The sequence below is a fragment of the Siphateles boraxobius genome, unplaced genomic scaffold, assembly GCF_051911475.1.
Source record: "Siphateles boraxobius isolate OS27281-9 unplaced genomic scaffold, OSU_SipBor_1 22, whole genome shotgun sequence".
NCBI classification, from domain to species: Eukaryota; Metazoa; Chordata; class Actinopteri; order Cypriniformes; family Leuciscidae; genus Siphateles; species Siphateles boraxobius.
Genome location: NW_027508833.1, coordinates 38,544,750 through 38,555,972, shown reverse-complemented (window position 1 = coordinate 38,555,972; position 11,223 = coordinate 38,544,750).

Below are 11,223 nucleotides of genomic sequence, written 5' to 3'. Positions count from 1 at the left end.
TTATATCACGCAATTCTGACTTTATATCTCGCAATTCTGACTTTAACGCACGCAATTGCGACTTTATTTTACGCAATTCTGACTTTATATCTCGCAATTTTTAGAAATAAAGTCAGAATTGCGAGATAAAAAATCGCAATTATTATTATTATTTATTTATTTAGTAGCGGTAACAAGCTCCCATAGTATACTTTATATCTGTGATTGAATGTTATGTATGGACATGATATGATATTACTTTAGCACAAGCAGATTTTAGAAATTGGTGATTTGCTATTTTGCACAGCTATCTGAGTAGCCTTTATGTTCTATGTATTTTTTGTCTTTTAACTGTTTTAACCCTATACCTGTGTTTTGTCTCTGTTGTGATCTTCTTGTAGCAATCTCTTTATATCCCAAACTAATTTCTCCTTGGGGAGACAAATAAAGATACTTTGACAAAATAATTAGAAATAGGCTATTAAAAATAATTGGAATATTAGAAAACTGAAAAAAAAAAAAAAAATTCAAAATAATAATAAATGCTAATAACAGTAACGGAATAGTTCACCCAAAAATCTGATTCTGTCATCATTTCAGACCCATTTAACTTTCTTTTTTCCAAGGAACATAAGATACATTTTAGAAGAATGTTCATATATCCCTCCTATATACAATATTGAAGCAGTGAGTAATGAGTTTAATTCCAAAAGGAACAACAAAAAAAGCTTTTTCCAGCCTGCAGGTGGATGTTTTACATTTATAGCCCATTTACACCACACCATTATCAAATAAAAACAGAAACCGTATGCGTTTTGGCTGTCCATTTACACAAAAACAGCGTTTTGTGGGCCTGAAAACGCAAACTTGTGAAAATGGGGTTTCAAGTTTTTGGAAACGGTACCATTATCTTCTCTGTGTAAACTACGAAACAAATGCACATTACGCGTTCAGTCTATAGGCAGACATCGCCAACTACTTGCCTGGCAGCATAATACAGCGTTTTTAGTCACTTTCGCACATCCGTGTGAAAGAGGATTGTTTTGAAAATGTTGTCATCTTTACGCAAAAAAAAAAATGCAAAGGAAGCATTTTCAGTTTTTAGTCCATCAATATCGTATAAACGTACCCTTAAATACTTCAGCTAATTTTACTTATAAGAAATTCAATTATAACGATTCAAGTTTAATCACGTGTAGATTCAAATGACTAAATACAAAAAATACAAATTATCCCACAAAAATGTTATCTAAAATACAGTAGTAATAATCACAATAGCAATAACAGTTACAACAATATCTAATCTTCTTTTTCTGTTAAAATTATTAAACATTTTTACAGTATATATCAGTGCAACTTGCAGCAGTCTAAATTAGATTGTGATTGTATCGAGAATTTTTTTCGCACTGACATACAGTGAAAACACCCATGCTAAAGTTGCCTAAAAAGAGGAATAAAAAATCATCTTTTGGAAATTGATCTTAATGCCTTAATTAAAAAAAAATGAGGGAAAATCCAACCTTTAAGGACACCAATTTTCTTTGTGAATGAATAATGTATCGTAAATAAATAAATGTTCTTCCTTAAAATACAGGGTGCATAAGTCAGGACACCCCTATGTTAAATTCCCATAGAGACAGCAGATTTTTATTTTTAAAGGCCAGTTATTTCATGGATCCAGGATACTATGCATCCTGATAAAGTTCCCTAAGCCAGCATAACCAACGTGAATCAATCATCTTACTATTCGAAAACAGATGCAAAGCAAGCGCATTTATTTTTATCTAGTAGTTTACAATGGCGGTGTGCAATATCCTGAGTTCAGGGTAAGCCATCAAAACAATAAGAAAGTTCCACCAAGACTAAGTCATCCATAAGTGTGCTATTGTTCTACAGAGTCTTCCTCTAAGGATCCCTCCCATCTCTGGGCTTTGAGAGTTGCACGCTTTGATGAGGGAAGGGTTTCTGCAGCTAATAAAAAGAAAAGAGAAAAGGAGAACACCATGGGCTTGTGGGTAATTATGGCACAGGCGAGAGCGTTGGAGGGCCAGATGTGTGAGGAATGTTCTGGCTGGATCCGTGGACGGGGGAGGGGGTTAAGAATAGTCGACTCACCGTCTGCAGATGGTTACCGGGCTGTCGAGCCTCCAGCGCTCTGTTTTATAACGTTTAGCTGAATGTCACCACCACAACGATGATAAAGATGCAGCACAACCATGAGTTATTTGCTACAATGGCCACGTTAAAAACGAATAGCCGAGATTCATTCACTCAATCTGGCAGTGTCGGCTAATGCCAAAAACATCACAGTGATTGAATGCACTGAGGCAAGTCATGTTTTCAAAAGTGGAGTTTAGCATGAGAATGATAAATCTGCGACTAACAAAAATAAGCAAGTGGCTAATTGTTTTATCTCGTCGGAAAAACGACAGTAAAAGTGGAGTAAAGGAAATTAATTTGAAGTTTTATCTTATCTGTAAACAGTTCCTTGGACACAAACCCCCACTCCTCATGCGCGCACTGAGCCCATTAGTTATGTGCTGCTATGGTTGAGCAGTGCTCCAGAACAGCCTCTGTTTGTTCAGCTGTTTCAGACCGGCCGCAGAAACCCTGGGAGGCCGGAGAGAATTCACAACCCCAACTCATCAAATGAAAGCGGAGATGGTGGAGGGAGAGAGGAAGATGAAGAAGAAGGATGAGTGCAGTGGAGCCCAAAGATAAGATGGCGAGGATGATGATGCTTTCTTTTAATCACAGACCGAGAAAAGCTACTTGCCTATGATCTGAGAGAAAAAAAAAATGCTTTTGAGAAACATAAGCCAGCCCCTATGGAGCAGATTCTGGCACGTGTTGGATATATTGCGGTGAGAACTGCAAATTCATAATTCATACTTTAACCCCAAGGAACTTTTAACATTTTAGTGCTGGCTTCCACACAATAAGAATAAGCCAGTTCCTCTAATTTGTTTGCAGTACAGCATGAATTTAAATGCAATGAAAACTGAATTAATGTGTCCATTATGTTTCAGCAGCCCCTTTTTGTAGTTAAAAACATGGTTTAAAAAACATGGAATAATGGTTTATACATGTTATATTGCTGGTAAATTCAAACACAAGCAAACACTCAGGGTTCAAAATTACTTTTTGACATACCTGCCAATGGCGAGTAAATATTAGTAATATAAATGGAAAATATATTTACAGGCCAAGAAAAAGTTTTACTCCATGACAATGTGATTATTACGCCATTTTTACTTGCATCTTTGTGCCAAACCGCGCTCTCTTTCGCAAAAAAACAACAATTTTTTTTTTGGTTGGGGGCGTTTTAATGCCAGGAATATTCCACATTTGTCACCATAAAATAAAATACTTCATAAATATAAGATTTCTTCAAAAGCTGATAACGCAAGATCATTAACCTGATTATTCTTCATAAGGTGGCAATGCAAGATCATTAAACTCTTTTTATTTTTATTTTATTTTTTAAGCAACCCTGCAGGCCATGCGATTTTCGGCACGCCTAGATTTTTGTCTTTTTGCCTCCTTTTTTTCAGCATTCTATCATGCTTATTAATTGTGTGTCTCTTTTGCACACGTCCATTTACAGTTGGACATCAAGACCAGAGCAAAAAAAAAAAAACAGTACATCTTTGTCATCCAGTGCATGCACTTATTAACTTTGATCAATTGCCTGATACAGTGAAAGCCAGTCTTAAGAAAAGGCTCTCTGTTTGACTGATGAATTTGAGTTTTGCACACTATTTCTGGTCGTGCTGACAGATACATATGTTTTCGTAAGTGCTAAATAGGCAATCTAGTTCCATAGAGCGCAGAAGAGAATGAGTCAGTGTGTCCAGTTAGTGTTGGCATTTATATGTGCTTCCCAATGTGCTGAACATTTCCCCAGTCATTACCAAGGCCAGCACACAGCCTCTATTCCATCCTGTTGTGTTCCTTCCTAAAGCGAGTGTGGCCTTACTTAAATGTCATGTCAGCAGCCCATACTTCCCCAAAACACCCTAGGTCAGGTAAAAACACCTGAAGTCTGATGATATTCCAATCCACATGAGTGGAATATGGTGGTAAACGGGCGTCATGCAAGCCAAAATTTTGGAGGGTTACAATCTGAGACCTTGCAATTGTTTTCTGACGGGTGATATGGATCATGTTAGGAGGGGTCAGGATTTTTTTTAAATTCTGGCTGCTAAACATACCATTTCAATGCAGTTTGGGAGGGACAGAAATACCTTATCGGAGCTAGCAGCAACCCTCCTCTAACTGAGGACTAAGATAAAGTATCTATTTTGTAAGTTTAAGTAAAAGACAGGTTGATGAAATAACTGTAAGCTCAAATTCAAAAGCTTTTGAAGTCTACTTCATTAGGCATGTTTACACACACACTTACTGTACAATTGGGCCTACTACACATGATTTTAAAAACAGTACCATTGCAGTTTTTATGTTATGATTTTAAATTGGTATGTGACCTAAGAACGTGAAGGTGGTGAGGTCTGACTTTGTGGTGCTCTGAAATTAAGTTATTTTAATATTAATATGTGATGAAGGACTTTTTGACGTTTGACAGATTTCAGTGTGGAATAAGGTTAACACTACCCCGTTTTTTTGAAAATGGTTTATATTTGACAGAAATGTAAAAAAGTAATCAAATCAAATGTAATATGTAACATTACTTTAGTAAAATCATTGAAATACTGTATACACTGCTCATTATTATATTTTAAATAAGGAACTTGTGAAGAGTAATTTATGAGCTAACAGAAAAGCAAGTAACTTGTACATTTAAAGGTGGGGTATGTGATTTGGAAAACGAGCGGCAGATTATGAAAATACACAATTCAAATGGTCCTACCTTCTTTCCTCCAACGCTGGCCCTGACTCCACCCATTCGAAGAACATGGACGCGCAATCATGGACGAGTGAAAACTCAGATGCGCAAGAGATTGTAATGACGATTTACTACTAATCATGGAACCGGCTTTACTGACGAGATGCGCATGCGTCACGAGCTTTGAGTATGCGCGCGAAGGGGGTCACGCGCGCTGGGGGGAGGGGGGTGTGGTACGGCCGTTTGATTGACGAACTTAGTGTCCAATGATTCTAGGTGGTCTTGGAAATGATTGGCTGGAGTTTTTCGAGCCCTGCCTGTTCCACAGATGATTAAATTGCTTAATTTTCATTTCATTGCTTCTAACTCAGTGGCTGTAAGTGGGTTAGGAATAGGATTTCAAGTTATTTTGAAAAAATGGACAAAAAAGAGAATCACATACCCCACCTTTTAACCTACTATGGCTTATTGGCTTTGTATGGCAGGCAGTAACGTTAGCCAACTAGTTTACGGTTAGACTAGGCTAGCTATCGATAACGTTACACTGACACAACTTAAGTTAATGCTCTGAATTCGCAGCTAATATCAAATCCATAACTTTTTGATCAAGTTAAAATTACCAGGTCAATCACAAATAATCCCACTACCTTTTAATATCATCCGATAACTAATTCAATGCCGATTTGTTGCTTTTCCCACTTACCACTTCAAGACCATCCGTAAAACATTGCCAGCTCAACGTGCGAGACGAGTGAGTTGCTTGAACATACACAGCAAAGATTCTAGAGCGACACGCGCATAGCGCTCTAGATTTGATATACACAGACACCATATTAGGAAAAAGGGACGGGCTGATGCTGACCGATTTATTACACATCCAGAAGAATAAATTTGAGTCGTTATAGGCTGTGGTAATTATGGAGCATAATAGGAATAAAGGGGTACGTGCCCCCTCACTTTGAATGGGCATGACGCCACTGGTGGTAAGACCAGTCAGGGTCATAAACCAGCCCGTCTAAAATGCTATGCTGTTTTAAGCTGAATATTTTTAGAAATTCATTCCGTGTTGCATTAAGGCAGCTTTGTTGTTTTTCTTGCGTAATGGATTGACAAAAAAAAAAAAAAAAGGAGAACAGAGACAGAGTAAGAAAAAGGCGGGAAACCCACACATCACAGTTGTTTTGAGAGCCAAGTCATTTATTGCCCTCGATTTGCAACGGGTTGAAATTTCAGCCTCGCTAAGCGGGGAAACTCGAACCGATGGTCCAGCTGTCCGCAGGCTGCCGTCCCACAGAGCCTACCGCCACACACGGTTCCCTCCCCTCTCTTATTCCATTCATCCCCTCTGTCCCAAAGAAGCAGGTGATCGATTGGAAGAACAGACCCAAACAAAACATGGTCCTGAGTGTTGAGCTGTTGCCCAGAACTCTGTTTCCCTAAACTCTTAATAAAAGCCTAGTTGAGACATGCTACTGCAGCTAAACAAATCTGTCATCATGCAAAACAGCTGTTTGATTCTATTAGTCAGTCATGACTGACTTTTTAATCTTATTCATGCTATGGGTGGTTGCTAACAAGTCATTCATAATTGAATTTAAAATTACATTTAAATTTCAAGTCATTTCGTGAATTTGATTTGAGGTAGCAAACGGGTTTCAGAATTGCAATAAATTGTGAATTTGAATGTGAGGAAGAAAAAATTAAATGGTAAATGGTAAATGGACTGCATTTATACAGCGCTTTCACAGACCCAATGGCCACCAAAGCGCTTTACATATTTGGCTCACATTCACCCATTCACTCAGTCATTTATACACCGACGGCGGTGTCAGCCATGCAAGGCGTCATCCAGCTCGTCGGGAGCAGCGGGGTTAGGTGTCTTGCTCATGGACACCTCGACACTTGGTCAGGTGGAACCGGGGATAGAACCACCAACCTTTTGGTAGTAGACAACCTACATGAACCACTGCCGCCAAATCAAATAAATGATTTGTCATTTTTAACAAAGTTTCAATGTTGGCTTGACAAAGCCATGTTTGAAACATTTTATAAAGCATTTAAAAGATCTATATATACTTAATAAAATGCAAATAAATTATGGACCAGAAGAATATGTCATTTCCTAAAATGCATTATCTTTTTAATTTTTCAGTAAATTTCTCTTCATGTAATTCACATTCAAATTCCAATTGAACTTCCAATGAGTTTTGGTCAATTTTCATTCAAATTCCGACTTATGATTTAAAAGGGAGCCAATTCTTCAATTATGAATCGAACAATTAAATTGCCTACTCAAAACAACCCAACCCAAGTATCTAGGATATTCTGGAACATACTGACCCCCTTCAAAGTAAAGGTCCTTGCGTTTTTTCGTATTCCTCATCAAAACGCTATCTCACGACCAATTCGTACAAATTCGTACGAGTGTTTAAAAGGTGGCTAATTCATACGAATTCGTATGACCTTACTCGTACGAATTTCAAACGATTTGTCTAAACCCACGTGATGGGTAGGTTTAGGGGCGGGTCAGGGGAAGGTCATTCGTAGGAATAAGATATGTACGATTTAGCAGAAATCGTATGAATTCGTACGAGTGAGGTCATGTGAATTGGTACGAATTAGGCACCTAGTAAAATTTGTGCGAATTGCCGTGAGATCGGGTTGAAAATGCGTCACGCACAGATATCTTGCACACTGAGTCCGATGCGTATTAATTAATCCATTACAAAATGGAGTCTTCAAGCAGTGAGGATGATTTTGTTGTCCTCTCTCTTCTTAAAAAGAGAAAAAGAAAGAGGACATATTGGGTCCATCCAATCCTGAGATTGCATAAAGAGGAAGGAGGGTTCCAACTCTTTATCAAGGAGCTGCGGGATTATCCACGAGCGGTTCAAAGTTTACTTCAGGATGTCAGTGGGTCAGTTTGATGCTTTGCTAGCAATACTGGAGACCACCAATTTCTGTGAACCAATTGATCCTGACCTGAACAGTTCTGGATTTTGGCGTTCGCTTGTACGGTGGCTCTGAATTCTTAAAACACCTCTCAAGATGCTTGCTATGTTTGCGAAAAATCCAGAAAATTGAACCCGATCCGATCAGAATTTTTTTTATGACAGATGACAGTTTCGGAGGTTGTGTGTAAACATGATTGACACAACGTGAGGTTTTCGGATGAGAATTTCAGACTCAGTGTGCAAGGACCTTAAGTCTAAAAGATTCTTCTGTCAATTTTATGGTCCAACAATAAAAAAAAAGTAATGTCTATAGCACTTATTACCAAACACTAGGGGTGTAACGATATTCAAACCGAACCGAAAAAACGCGATACAGAACCCACGATACGAATAACAATTCTCTCATGGCGTACCGAACACACGCCCCGCCCCCTGCTACCCCGGCCCAGCGGAACACCATTAACACCATATAATAGCAAGCTCCGTGTTTTGTTACTTTCGATAATAATCAATGTGTAATCTTTCAAATTCTGTCTATTTGATCACAAAATTAAAACAATAAATGCCGTTTTGGCGCTCTTTGCTAGTCAGATCACTGTACTAGCTTCTCATTTCAAGCCTCAGCGCGAGTAAACGCGATCATCTCTTCCTCAGTTACAGAATAAACATGAATGGACACCTGAAGGTACGTTGAAAGATACAGTATACTTACTGAAAGGCATCATAACTCGTGTACTCGCTCAATCAATGTTTCAGCAGCGGAAATACGTCAATAAAACAGCTTAGTTTTTCACATAGCATTATATTTACCTCAGCAGGGTTAAGTCATCCAAATGAACTCTTGCACTAAATAAATGCACTATATTAGCTTATATTAGGCGATATTTTACTTAACCTGTTAATTATATATTGGTTATTTAATGTAGGCCTATGTTTAAAATATCTTTCATGAAAATGACAGCAACTGTGTAAATTATTATATTTCAATAATGAATTAGAGTAAAAACACAAGTTAATGCAAAAACTGCCTTGTTCAGTTTACATGTTTTCATACAATGTGTTGGGTCTTGATTATTATATCTAAAAAATAAATAGCATCTAAATTTAGGCTAAAAGTCTAGGCTAAGTCCACCGAACCGAGATGTCAAAACCGCGGGAAGAACCGAACCGTCAGTTTTGTGTATCGTTACACCCCTACCAAATACAGATAATTAAAGTGAAACAATTATGAATGACTTTTGGCCAAGATCACTAGCCTTTCACGTCTCATAGAAAGCTGGTTAATCCTTTGCTCAAGACTTAAGAGCTTACAACTGTGGAACAAGTTGACACTGACCTGCGACATGTTATCCATGGTGGCACCAAGGCACAAAAAAAAAAAAACACAAAAAAAACAAAGGACAGAGATCGAGTTAAACCTGTCTGCAGATTTGTCAGTTGCACAAGATTTGTAAAGAATTTGAGTCAGAGTTTCTTTGCTTGTTTGGACTGAGTCACGTCTGAAGTCACCAGTCATGCTGGTGTTATTACACAACCAGAACACGCCAGTTCAGATGGCAAGGGCTATATGGGACGACACAGCTCAGCATGACAACACTGATCCCAGTAAATTGCACACACTCAGGGCTAGAGGAAGGGAGACAAAATAAACTCAGGGACTGACTGACAGACTGACAGAACAATAGATAGATAGAAGACAGACAGACAGGCTGCAGGTTTGGTGGCTGTAACTTAAACTGGATTTCAGACACGTTTATTGGAAGAATACGGGATTTGGGGTTTATTTGATAATTTGCTACTTGAAAACCATAAATCCGATTGGTTACAAAAATATAAAACAACAAATCGGATTAGCAATAGTATAGTGTTAGAATCCCTAACCTCAGTGTGTGCAATCACAGTGTGTGCTTTCTAAAAGCTTGTGGTGAAACTCTGAACAGCCTACTTGAAAAGGTGGTCTAGGGTTCAGTTCATAACCTAAATTACAGAAGTGAACCATAATAGATGACATCTAATTTGTATATATTGTAGCATAATGCATTTCTTAACAAAAAATGCCTTTGAACTCCGCTACGTACCAAGAAATTAAGCCGAGTGTGGAAATAGCTTAAGAAAGAAAGTAGAAAAATTTAGCCAAACACTTGTGACTATTCATCATCTGCTGAGCTGTCATGACAAGTTTTGTATGCACATCTGTGCTTCAGCATCCGTTTCCTCTCTTGTGCAGTGCTGCGTATATGTCCTGTGGCGTGCTATATGAGACAACTGTTTCAATATGGTTGCCATACAACTGATATCAATCTTAACTATTAATGTTCATCTAATTATGGTGTTCCTTTCACACTGTCTCTTACTATTCTTTTGGCATTGCACAGGATTGAATAGCAGGATATTACATGAAAGAGTGTGTACAGGAACCCTTTCTTTGTCTTTCTCTTGCTCTGCATCTTTAGTACTCGCTTTTTTCCTCACAAACACTCGAGGCAGCGTGAGACAGACAGTAGCTGCATTATCTGGCAGATGACTGGACGGCAACAGTGCCCTTCCCTCTGTCACACATTGTGAATTACCTCGGGTGGGACAATGAGGGATTGTTCTCTTTAAGTTCATAATCTTTCACGTCTCCATTGGAAGCCAGAAAAGTCAAAAGAGCAGGAACGGTCAGAGGCAGAGAAATCTTATCTGATAATTAGATTTTTAGGTTATTCAAAAATTATGTTTTGTTAAAGTTTGTGAGGAGCATGTTCAGATAATCTACCCAATCAGCATGAGAGGAGGCATATGTAGTCGACTTACCCGGCTACTCTGGGTTCGGGCCAAATTGCGAACTCGGAGGCCTCTCCTCGGACAGCACACCAAATACGCATATTCTGTACTATATCTGATTATATGCAAGTGTGAACTCGTGAAAATTAAAGTTCTGTCATTATATCAGTAATTGCAACTCCACTAACTCTCATTAATTTGCAACTACATGTCGCCTAACTCTCATTAGAGTATTAGTAGACTGTTAGGTTAAGGTTAGGATAATAAGTTGACATGGACTTGCAAAGTTACTTGTACAGTAGTCAGCAGAATGTGTGTTTGGGACAATCAAAATAAAGTGCTCAAAATAAAAAAAGGTGTCAAAATAAAGCACACAGTCTACTAATACTCTAATGACTGGTAGGTGACCTGTAGTTGCAAAGTTACTCATAGTAAGTAAAATGTCTAAAGTGTTACATTTTTAAAAGATCTCTTCTTCAGAAGATACTCATAAACCCAAAGTACACTTTGCTTTTTAATTGTACATTAGGGTGCGCGTACAAAAAAAGAAATACAGGAAATGGAACAACCAACTTACTGAAGTTTGCAGCAAAAATAGACACCTGTGTGAGGTGGTCAAGAGATACAGTACACACAACTCTAGTTTGAATGAGTACAGAGACATTTTATCTATCATAA